Consider the following 10,357-nt stretch of genomic DNA (forward strand, 5'->3'; position numbering starts at 1 on the left):
GCTGCAGAAGGCTTTTAATCACTGGAATGACAATTAGATCTGTAACTCACAAAGGTCCCTCAGGCTGTTGGGTGGAGGAGGGCTTGGAGACCACAGAGGGGAAGTGACCAGAGGAGTTGAAGGGTCACAAGGGTTTAGGGAGGTGGCAGCAGCTTGCATTAAGGTGGTGAGCAGGCAGTAGAGAGAGAACAGTTTGTGCGAAGGTAGGAACTTGAGGGTTTAGGGCTGGGACACTTCAGGAGCAGCACATTCTGTGGGCACATTTCCTGTGAGCCTGAAGTTGGGGACAGGCATGTTTGAGGTAAATTCTCTATGTTTTGTCAATAGGTAGGGGCTTCTTGAAGGGCCAGGAAAGAAATTGGCAAAACTTTTCATGCACTGTCCTTAGGTTTCAGAAATTGACCTGGATCAGGACTTCACAAAAGGCCAGTGAAAATTAGAAAAAGTTGTTGGCTACTGATAAGGACTGAATTGTGTCCTCCAAGTTTTGAGTGTTAGGAGCCTGAATCCCCACTGTGACTGTTGGGAGAGTGGGAAATCCTATCATAGTAATTGAAAGGTGGAGCCTTGAAGAGGTGATTGGATTGTGAGGACTGTGCCTAGTGAATGGATCGGTAATAAGTTGATAGATTAATGGTGGTTATGGGCGTGGTTCTGATGGCTTTAAAAGAAGCCAACTGAGAAAGTTAGCTCTCTCTCTGTCCCCACCATTTTTACAATGTGATACCATGTATTGCTGAAGCCACCACCAAGGAAGACCCTCACCAGATGAGTTCCCTGGATCTTGGACTTTCCAGCCTTCAAATTAAGCAATAAATATGGTTTCTTTATAAATTACCCAGTTCCAGATATTTTGTTATAAGCAACAGAAACGGAATAATACACAGTTCTATGGAAAACAATGGAATAAGGGAAAAAGGGGGTCAGCTAAGGGGTCATGGAGACATAGGAGCAGAAATCCCTCAAGGAATGGGGGATGGGTGCTGGTGAGAGTGGGCGCAAGGGCCAAGGACTGGGAAGCCTTCAGGGAGCGTTGTGCAGAGTGGGTGGTTCTGTCCTTTATGCTTCTTTGTGTTTTCTCATATATTTCCTTAGTATTTTTACTCATGGAATTTAGTTTTTAGATCTTTGTGTTTTGGGGGGGTTTATTTTTGGTGGCTGGCTGGTACAGCAATCTGAACCCTTAACCTTGGTGTTATAATACCACGCTCTAACCAACTGAGCTAACTGGCCAGCCCCTAAACCATATTTTAAAACAACCAAAGCACACCTTAAATCCTAGAGCTGCTGGCTCCAAGTGCACCTCCACTGCTCTCTTCCCAAAAGTCCACCCTGAGGAGGAGCCAGGACTGGCCAGGCATGTGTCAGTTCTTGTCCTGCTTCGGCCTCAAGCCCTGGTGTGACGTGGGTTCAATCCCCATATGTGGGAGGAGGTGTGTGGCCTGAAATAAAAGCTCCAGAGGGCAGGGCCTTGTGGGGGTTTCACCATGTTCCCAGCACCTAGATAGTGCCTGGCACGAATGAGTGTCTCAGATACAGGACACAGGGAAGAAACAAACCAGTGACCGAAGAGGCTGTGTAAGCAGGATAGGCCTTTATCAGTCTGTTTGGACGTGCTCTCAATGTCACTCTGCAGGCCGGGGACCAGGTTCTGTGTCCTGTGTCCTGGTTTTTTTGACAAAATAATTAGGTGAAACAAAGCCTCTTCCTCCAGCAAACTTGGACTGTTGAGGTCAAGGGCATCCTGTGCCCATGCTGGACACTGTGTCCTGCCCCCGCCCCTAACCTTCCCAGGATATCAGCAAAACAGACCTTAACTGTAAGGGGAGGTGGGCTGTGACAGAAAGGGCTGGAAGAAGACAGATGAAGCCAGCCCCACCTCTATGGCAAGCCCAGCAAGCCCAGCCACAAGGTCTGGAAAGCTCCCTGCTCCCCACTGCCTGCTCACCTTTAACCTCCACCCAGTTGTTATTTAACTCTTGGGGAGATTCTGACTAGTCCTACACTCTGGAATCCTGCCTGGGAGGCCAAGAGGTCCCTGGACTGATCCCAGGATGAGGGCAGAAACCTATCAGGTAAAACCTTTCTCTCTGCAGCCTGGAGAGGCAGGAACTTGTGCCTCCAGTCCCATCAGGGTGGGGGAGGTCTTGGGAATCTCTCCAACTCGTCCTCCCCTCTCTGGCCCAGGCAGGCTCACAGCCCCAGCTGAACCCCTGGCAGAGATTGGCAGAGAGACCCACACCTGTGCATCTCTCTGTGCCCTAGCCAGAGGGATGAAAGGTGCAAGGTCCCTGGCTACCTGCTGGCCAGTGGCTGAAAAATTCTGGTGGGAAGTGACCATGGAGCAGCAGGGCCCATCCGGGTGTCCTTTCTCAGCTAAAACTGCCTCCTTCCAGGTAGGAGAAACCAGTGACCTCAGGCAGGTGGCCTCCCCTTGCTAAGTCTGTTTCTTTCTTTTGTACAATGGTTATAAACATCCTTCAGGGATTCAAAGGCCATCAGCAGTGAAAATCCCATATTTTCAGGTCCCAAGGGAGAGGCCTTGTCATCCATGAGCTGGGATTGCTCAAGGGACCCCACTGGCCTCATAGCACAGAAGCCCCTGCTTACTGTGGGGTGGGGAAGCTCTTGAGAAGGAGTCTCTGGAGGAGGCTGTGCCCTAGGAGGCAGGGACTATTATTAGCTTCATTTTATAGCTCTGGAAGGGGAGATTAAAAGGAGTTTGGAGATTTCTTTTTTTTTTTTATTTGTTTTAAAATTGTAAAATATGTATAACATAAGGATTACCATTTTAAGCATTTTAAAACATTACAATAGCATGGAATTAATTACATTCATAATGCTGTGTGACGAATACTTCTATTTCCAAAACTTTTTTGGCATCTCAAACATAAACTCTGTACCCATTGAGCAATCACTTCTTAATATCCCTTCCCCCAGTTTCTGGTAACTTCTAATCTACTTCTGTCTCCAGAAATTTAAAAAAAAATTTTTTTTTTCTTAATTGACCCATCATAATTGTATATATTTATGGAGGACAATATGATATTTGGGTTTGGATCCCCATACTGGCCAGCCACCAAAAAATCCCCAAAAACCAATATGATATTTGGGTACATTTACATTGCAATAATCATATCAGGGTATTTAGCATAGCCATCACCTCAAACACTTGTCACCTCTTTGTATTGGCAACACTCAAAATCCTCTCAATTAGCTACTTGTAGTAATACAGTAATTTGCTGTTGACTGTAGTCTCCCTACATTGCTGTAAAACTATAGACCTTACTCTTTCTTTCCCTCTACAATTTTGTATCCACTGACCGCCCTCTCCCCACTCTCCACCCCCCACCTTACTAGTCTCTAGTAACCACTATTCTACTCTTTACTTCCATGAGATCAACTTTTTTAGCGTCCATATATGAATGAGAACATGTGGTAATTCTGAGTTTGGAGATTTCTTTTTTCTTTTTTTTTTTCTTTTTTTGTCTTTTTGTCTTTTTTCGTGACCGGCAACGGATCGCAACCCTCAGTGTCGCACCTGTACCGGACCGGGACCGGCAACGGGATCGCAACCCTCGGTGTTGCCCCCGCTCCTCGCTCAGCAAGTGAGCCGCCGGTCTGTATGTGGGATCCGAACCCTCGGCGGGAGCACCACCGCACTTCCCAAGCGGTGCACTGTAGCAGTGCGCCACCGGGCCGGCCCGAGTTTGGAGATTTCTGAACTCAGTTCACTGGTGGGGTCTTTGCTCGGTGCTCTGGGCCCAGGACCTTCTCATTCAGCCTCATCACAGCCCTCTGAGGTGGGGACAACTGTGACCCCATGTTACAGAGGAAATGGGGCTCAATGAGGTGAGGAGCCCGGCTGAGGCCGGCCAGCAGGGAAGCTGCAGGGTCACTCCCTGGATTTCCAGCCCCACTTGGGTGGAGACCTACAGGAGCTGGGGATTGAGTCCCAGGCCAGGCTGCAGGAGTCCCAGAGAGGAGATCTGGATTCACGTCCTGACAGACACCAGATAAGCCGCTTAGCTCACAAGCCTCGGTTTCCTCCTGTGTAGAATGGGGACTACACGACAGTGCGTCCCTCCCTCCCAGGACAGCAGCCTGGAACCCTGGCTGGGAACTACAGAGCTGCGGCTCACTCAGCATTCCCAGGCCCTCTGGATGGACAAGACTTCTCCCTGGCAGCAGAGGAGGGCTGGCCTCAGATGGCCAGGGTTTGGGCTCAGTGACCCCCTCAAGTTTTTCCAGGCCCCCTCACCTTAGAGACTAGGACCCCAGAAAGATGAGGGGACTTGCCTGGGGGCACATGGTGGGTCACTTTTGGAGCCAGGCCTCTGCCTCCTCTCAGCAGGGGAGAGAGAACTGAGGGCACCCCCCAGGGGCTAGGGAGCATTGGCCTTTCCCGGGCTTCCTCGCTGGCTGTGGGCCTTCCTCTGAAGTGAGAGCCAGCTCAAGGCCAGAGCCCCGCAGACCTAACGACCTCAGTCACCTTACAGGACACAGGCCAAGTGGGGGCAGAATCCAGGAATGGCCTGGGGGTGGAGTCTAGGGCCTGGTGTTATAGACTCCTGTAAACAATTAAGCCCCTGCCCCTATTAGGTCCCTGTTGCCTCCCCAAAGAAACGCATCTAGGCAGCAACCTTCCTCATGGGGAGGGTGTGAGGATGAAATGAGACAAGATGCATGTAAAGGTCTCAGGGCTGTGCCGATGTCTAGAAAGAACTCACATCAACTATTATGGAAGAAAATAGGGCTGGCCGGTTAGCTCAGTTGTTAGAGTGTGGTGGTGGTAAACACCAAGGTCAGGGGTTCCCATTACGGGCTAGCTGCCAAAAAAAGAGAAAATGCAAAGTTACAAATTAAAAACACTAGCCAGAGATGGCTGGCTGTTTAGTTCAATTGGTTAAGAGCATGGTGTTGATAACATCTAGGTCAAGGGTTCAGATCCCCATAGCTGCCTGCCACCAAAAAACAAAAACACTTGCCAGGGATCAGAGAAGGCTAAATCAGTAGCCACCGAAATCAAATGGACCTGTGTTTGAGCTGAATCCTTGCTCTGTCACTTGCTAGCTGGTGACTTTAGCAGATGATTCCTCTCTGGTCCTCAGTTTCCTCACCTGTAAAGTGGAGGTGATGGTGCCAGCTCCTCCTTTCCAGGGCTCAGTTCAATACCAGCAAGGAGGAGGCACGGTAAACCTTCTACTCCAAGGAGCAGGTGCCTAAGAAAATCCATGCTTGGAGGGTGAAATAAATTGGGAAAACAGTCCACATTTTTTCCCTCTGAAAATTGGTAAGACAGCTGTTCTCAGGTTTGAACAGAGAAGGCCTTGGCTAGCCACAGAGCATTCAAGTCCCTTGGGGAGGTGGCAGGACTTAAGCCAGCCTGTCTGTGGCCTAGCCCACCACGAGGCCCTCACCACATGCCTGGTGCCCTCTGAGGACCCTTCTTGGCCATGAGTAGGGACCCCAAGGACACCCAGAGTCCAGGGAGCTAACCTGGTTCCAGCTCAGGTGTGGCCCTTTGCTGGGCCTCCGTGTCCCCAACTGCTGAACAAGAGGGTTGATCAAGAAGAGCTCTGAGGTCTGGCCACCCAGTGTTGTAGGGACCAGTTAGTTCTTTTTCCCAATTATGCATGTTCCCAGGGGAAAAATGATAAAATACAAATAAGCAAAAGGAAGATAAAAGTAACCTCTAGTCTCACCACCAGAGCCAATCACAGTCAGCATTTAGGGAATAACTTCCAGGCTGTTTTCAAAATTATATTATTTTAACAAAAATGGGATCCCACTGTCCATACTGTCTCATCACAGGCTGCTCCCTTAACAGTCTTTATATCTTGATTCGTAACACTCATTTTTAAAAAAGCATTTATTTTGAAATGTTAATACAATCACATGATTCAAAATTCAAAAGGTACAAAAGGGTAGATGTTCATGAAAAGAATGTGGTGAAAAGGGGACATTTGGTCAGAGTTCTAGAACAATTAGGAGTAGTGATGTGAACTTTTGGGAGAAAGCGTTCCTGGCTGAAGGAACAACCCGTGCAAAGGCCTTGAGGCTCTGTCTCGCATTCACTCTGTGTGACCTTTGGCTAGTTGAGTAACCTCTCTGTGCCTCAGTTTGCCCATCCGTACATTGAGGATAATCATAATACTCCTAAGGCTGTTGGAGGACTACATGAATACCTTTAGGGCTAAGTGCTCACTGAGTGTGGACTTTAGCAGAAGTGGGTGTGAGCTTGGCATGTTTGAGGATCAGAGTGCAGTGGGAATCCACTGGGGGATCTTAAGCAAGAGAGAAGCAAGATCTGATTTGCTTTCAAAATGATGGAGAATGGCTAGGGGTCAGGAGGACTGTAGGGTAGACCAGCAATGGTGGCCCGGACCAAGTTGTGGCCTGGAGGGAAGGGATGCATTCCTCTGAGGCTAGGGGGTAGGGTGGACAGGCTTGAGGATGAGTAGGGTTTGGGTGTGAGGGAGAGGAAAACCCAGGGTGAGGCGTGGCCTTAGACTGGAGCAGCTGGGTAGATGGCAGAGCTGTTTTCCAAGATGGGAAGTCCTGAGGTGGAGCAGGTTTCGAGAGAGCATGTGTCATGGATGTGGCCAGTTTAAGACACCTGTGGACATCTGGGGGGAGATATCAGGAAGCCACTGGATGCTCATGTCCGTAGCTCAGCAAAGAGGGACATTTGGAAGACAGATGTTATTACAGATCTAGGACAGTAGGCGCCCAGCTTGCAAGAGAGGTGTGGGCCCTGCAGTGAGAAGACGGTGGGAGGAGGTGCAGCCAGCAGAGAGAGGTGTCGGGAAGCCCAAAGAAAGGGTTTCAGAAAGGAGGGCGTCATCACTGTGTCACCTGCCCCACCACACGCAGGACAATAAACAGCAAGTGGGTTTCTGAACACATTACTGATTGTTTCCTCAGGGTCATTTTTAGAAGTGGAATTGCGGGGTCAAAGGGAGGCCCGTTTTTAAGGCCTGATTGCTCTCCCAAAAAACAAAACCCATTATGCTTTTTGTTTGTTTTCTTTTTTTTTGTCCTTTTTGAGACCGGCCGCACCGCGCTCAAGCGCACCGGCGGTCATCCCTATATAGGATCCGAACCCGCGGCTGCGCTCCCACCGCCGCACTCTCCCGAGTGCTTCACGGGCTCGGCCCGAAAACCCATTATGCTTTACTAGCCAGAGTAGGGCCGAGGATTAGGAGAGGCTGTTCCACTGAGGATGTGGAATTCTCTGTAAAAGAACAACTTTTCTTTCTCCCCACCCTGCCCCCATTTACAGAAAAATGTTTCTCTTCCAACCAAAAAAAAAAAAGTGTTTCTTGGTAGGTCAGTGGGTGTATCTAAATATTTGGAGGTGGGGGAGGGATCAAAAGAACAATTTGTCTCTCAGATGTATTCAATTGAAGAATTTGTCCCTGGATACTTGTACTAAAACATACTGAAATCAAAAGTGAAAACATATTAGTTAACAGGAAATTGTTCTGATATATGCCGTAAAAGGGAAGTTAAGGTATTATTTCTAAATCGATGGTTCCACATAAATTTAGCCAAACATGAACCCACCATATCACGAAGAACTCTTTTCACGGTCTTGCACTTCGCTTTATATTTGTTCCAAAAGGACTGGGTGTTTCGGGTGTGCATGCCAAGAGGTGACATGAAACGGGAGTTGGGATTGTTTTGATTAACTGGAGCATGTTGGAAACCAAAAAGAGGCTGAATGTTATGATATGCAGCCCATGAACTGGAGTAAATGGTAGAAGCAGAATGAACTCTGCATTGCAAAATCGGCAGCAATGCTTGGGCAGAATGGTCGCTGACAATTTCCAAATAACCAATAGTTGGCTGATGGGTAGCATCTATGATACCAAAAACCCGTATTTGTGGCTAAGCCATGAAGAATTTGACTTGCAGTAACAAATCGTTCAATTGATCCTGGTAGGCTTCTGCCCAAACCTGCCAGTGAACTTGAAACTCAGTTGTCTCTACAGAACCCTGGATGGGGATGGGGAAGGGGCAGCTGGACCCTCTAATCCAGGCTCTGTGGAGGTTGGTAGCCTTTGGAGACTTATCCTCATTGTGACCCACCTTGATAACCTCGGAAGATAGGAGCTGGGAAAGAGATCTGTTCAATCCTCATCCTGTTATGGAGGAGACTGAGGGTCAGACAGGATCAGAGAGGGGAAGCGACTTGCCCAGCGTCACAGTGTATTGACAGCAAAGAGAGCCAGGGTGACTGGACAGGTGGTGGTGAAGGGCAAGTGCAGATGTTAGAGTCAGCAAATCTGGGTTCAAATCTTGGCTCTTGGGCTGGCCAGGTAGCTCAGTTAGTTAAAGCGTAGTGCTAACACCAAGGTCCAGAGTTCGATCCTTGTATTGAGCAGCCGCCAAAAAAAAAAAAAAAAAAACCCCACAAAAAAGCAAATCTTGGCTTTGCCTTGTACCAGCTGTGCCACCCTGAGTGAGTTGAAGCTTTCTGAGCCTCCATGTTTCTGTCTGTAAAACAGGGATGATCTCTAGTTCATGCAGTTTTCATGAGGATGGAAAGAGATTGTGGGTGCCAAATACAGGGATAAGGGTTTAATAAGTGTTAGCAAAAACAACCCACTCAAAAAAGCAAAGAAAACAAGTAAAGGGGGGAAGGGTGCAAATGTCATAAGCAAAAGCTGGGCGGTGGGAAAGGTCAAGGCCAATTCCCGAAGTCCTTGCCAGCTGGCAGACTGTGCCCTGTAGTGGTGGCTGAGTTAGGAGGTGGGCAGGGACCAGGTCACAGTGGCCTTATGGGTTTTGTTAATGCTGAGGGCACGATGAGGTGGGAGAGAGGACATTAACTCAAACAGATCTGAGTTTAGAAGTACTATCTTCCCACCTGGGGCCCAACACAGTGCCTTTACTGATCTACTGTGTGACCCCATGTTGTCTCTGTCCCTCTCTGGGCCTCACCCTCCTGCCTCTACAGTGGGTGCCCTGTAATAAGGGTAGCTCCCATCGGAGTTTGCAGATATGTGTATTCCTCTGTGAATTTCCTTCTTTAGTACTCTCTCCCCACCTGGACTGGGTGCTGCACGAGCAGAACCTTGTCTTCTGTTCCCCATAGTGTCCCCAGCATCCAGCCCAGGGTCTGGCACAGGGACAATTTCTCACCAACTGAATGAGTGAATGGGCATCATCCTTTTTGCTTTGGGAGGGTGGGGTTAAAGCAGAATTCCTCACTGTCTTCCACCTCAGCCCCTGGCTCACCCCTCTGCACACACCTGCAGATCTGTCTCATGTGGTGCACACTGGCCCACTTGGCAGGTGCCCTGCTCCCTTGTTTTCTTTTCTTTCCAGACAATGGCTCTGTTTCTATTGTTCTTCCTGGGGAGAGAAAAGAGAGTGCCTTCACAGTGGCACCAAAAGGCCACAAGTGGTTCTCTCTCCAGGTGCGTGATGAAGGTGCCTTTGATTTTCTCCTTTTCTCTATTTCCTTCCATGAACATCTGTGGCTTTTGGAATAAAAGCAGTTATACAAAGGACGCGAGTGGACTGCAAAGGAAATATAAATGGCTTTTAAATATAAGAAAAACTGCTCAGTCTCCTTCACAATAAAATAAATATGCAAGTGATAACCACCTCGAAAATCCGTTTTTCCACCCATCTGATTGGCAAGGATCAAAGTTAGCTAACAGTAGGAAACAGCTGGCTCCTGCCTTGCTGGAAGCGGGGAAACTGTCCCCTCTGGAGGACAATGTGGCGATATGTATGAAAATGTGAAATGCAAATCACCTTTGACCTGGGCTTTGACTGTCAGATTCGTGAAGGCAGAGGCCGCATCCCCACTGCCTGCGGTCCCCTCATCGGGTCTGGACATTTCGGGGCCAGGATTCGGTGGCCTCCACAAGGTGTCTGCCAGCTCTGTCATTCTACCCCTGCTCGGAGCTGCTGTCTGGAGCAGAGGCTGAGGGCTTCGGACTGGAACTGGCTATTAGGGGACGTGCGGCCAGGTCCTTGGGAGGATGGTGACGAAAGGAATGCGTGTCCCTCTAGGGGATCGCAAGCACCCGGGAGCGCGCCCCTCATAAACATGGGTGAAGCGCTGGGCCCCGGCTCCCGCCCCGCACCAGGATGGCCGCGTGGGAGGCGCTGAATTCTTATTGGTGCGCGAGGGCCTTGGGCGGCGCTGATTGGCGGAAGACGGGGAGCGCGTGTGGGCGGGGCGGGCAAGGCGGGGCGGGGCAAGGCGCCTGCAGCCGGGGCTTGTCGCGCCTCCGGGAGCGCGGGGGCCATGTCGCGGGCGCGCAGCCACCTGCGCGCGGCTCTGTCTCTGGCAGCGGTTTCCGCGCGCAGCTCAGCGACCGGGGGCACGGCGCGG

The sequence above is a fragment of the Galeopterus variegatus genome, unplaced genomic scaffold, assembly GCF_000696425.1.
Source record: "Galeopterus variegatus unplaced genomic scaffold, G_variegatus-3.0.2 Scaffold638, whole genome shotgun sequence".
Classification (NCBI taxonomy): domain Eukaryota; kingdom Metazoa; phylum Chordata; class Mammalia; order Dermoptera; family Cynocephalidae; genus Galeopterus; species Galeopterus variegatus.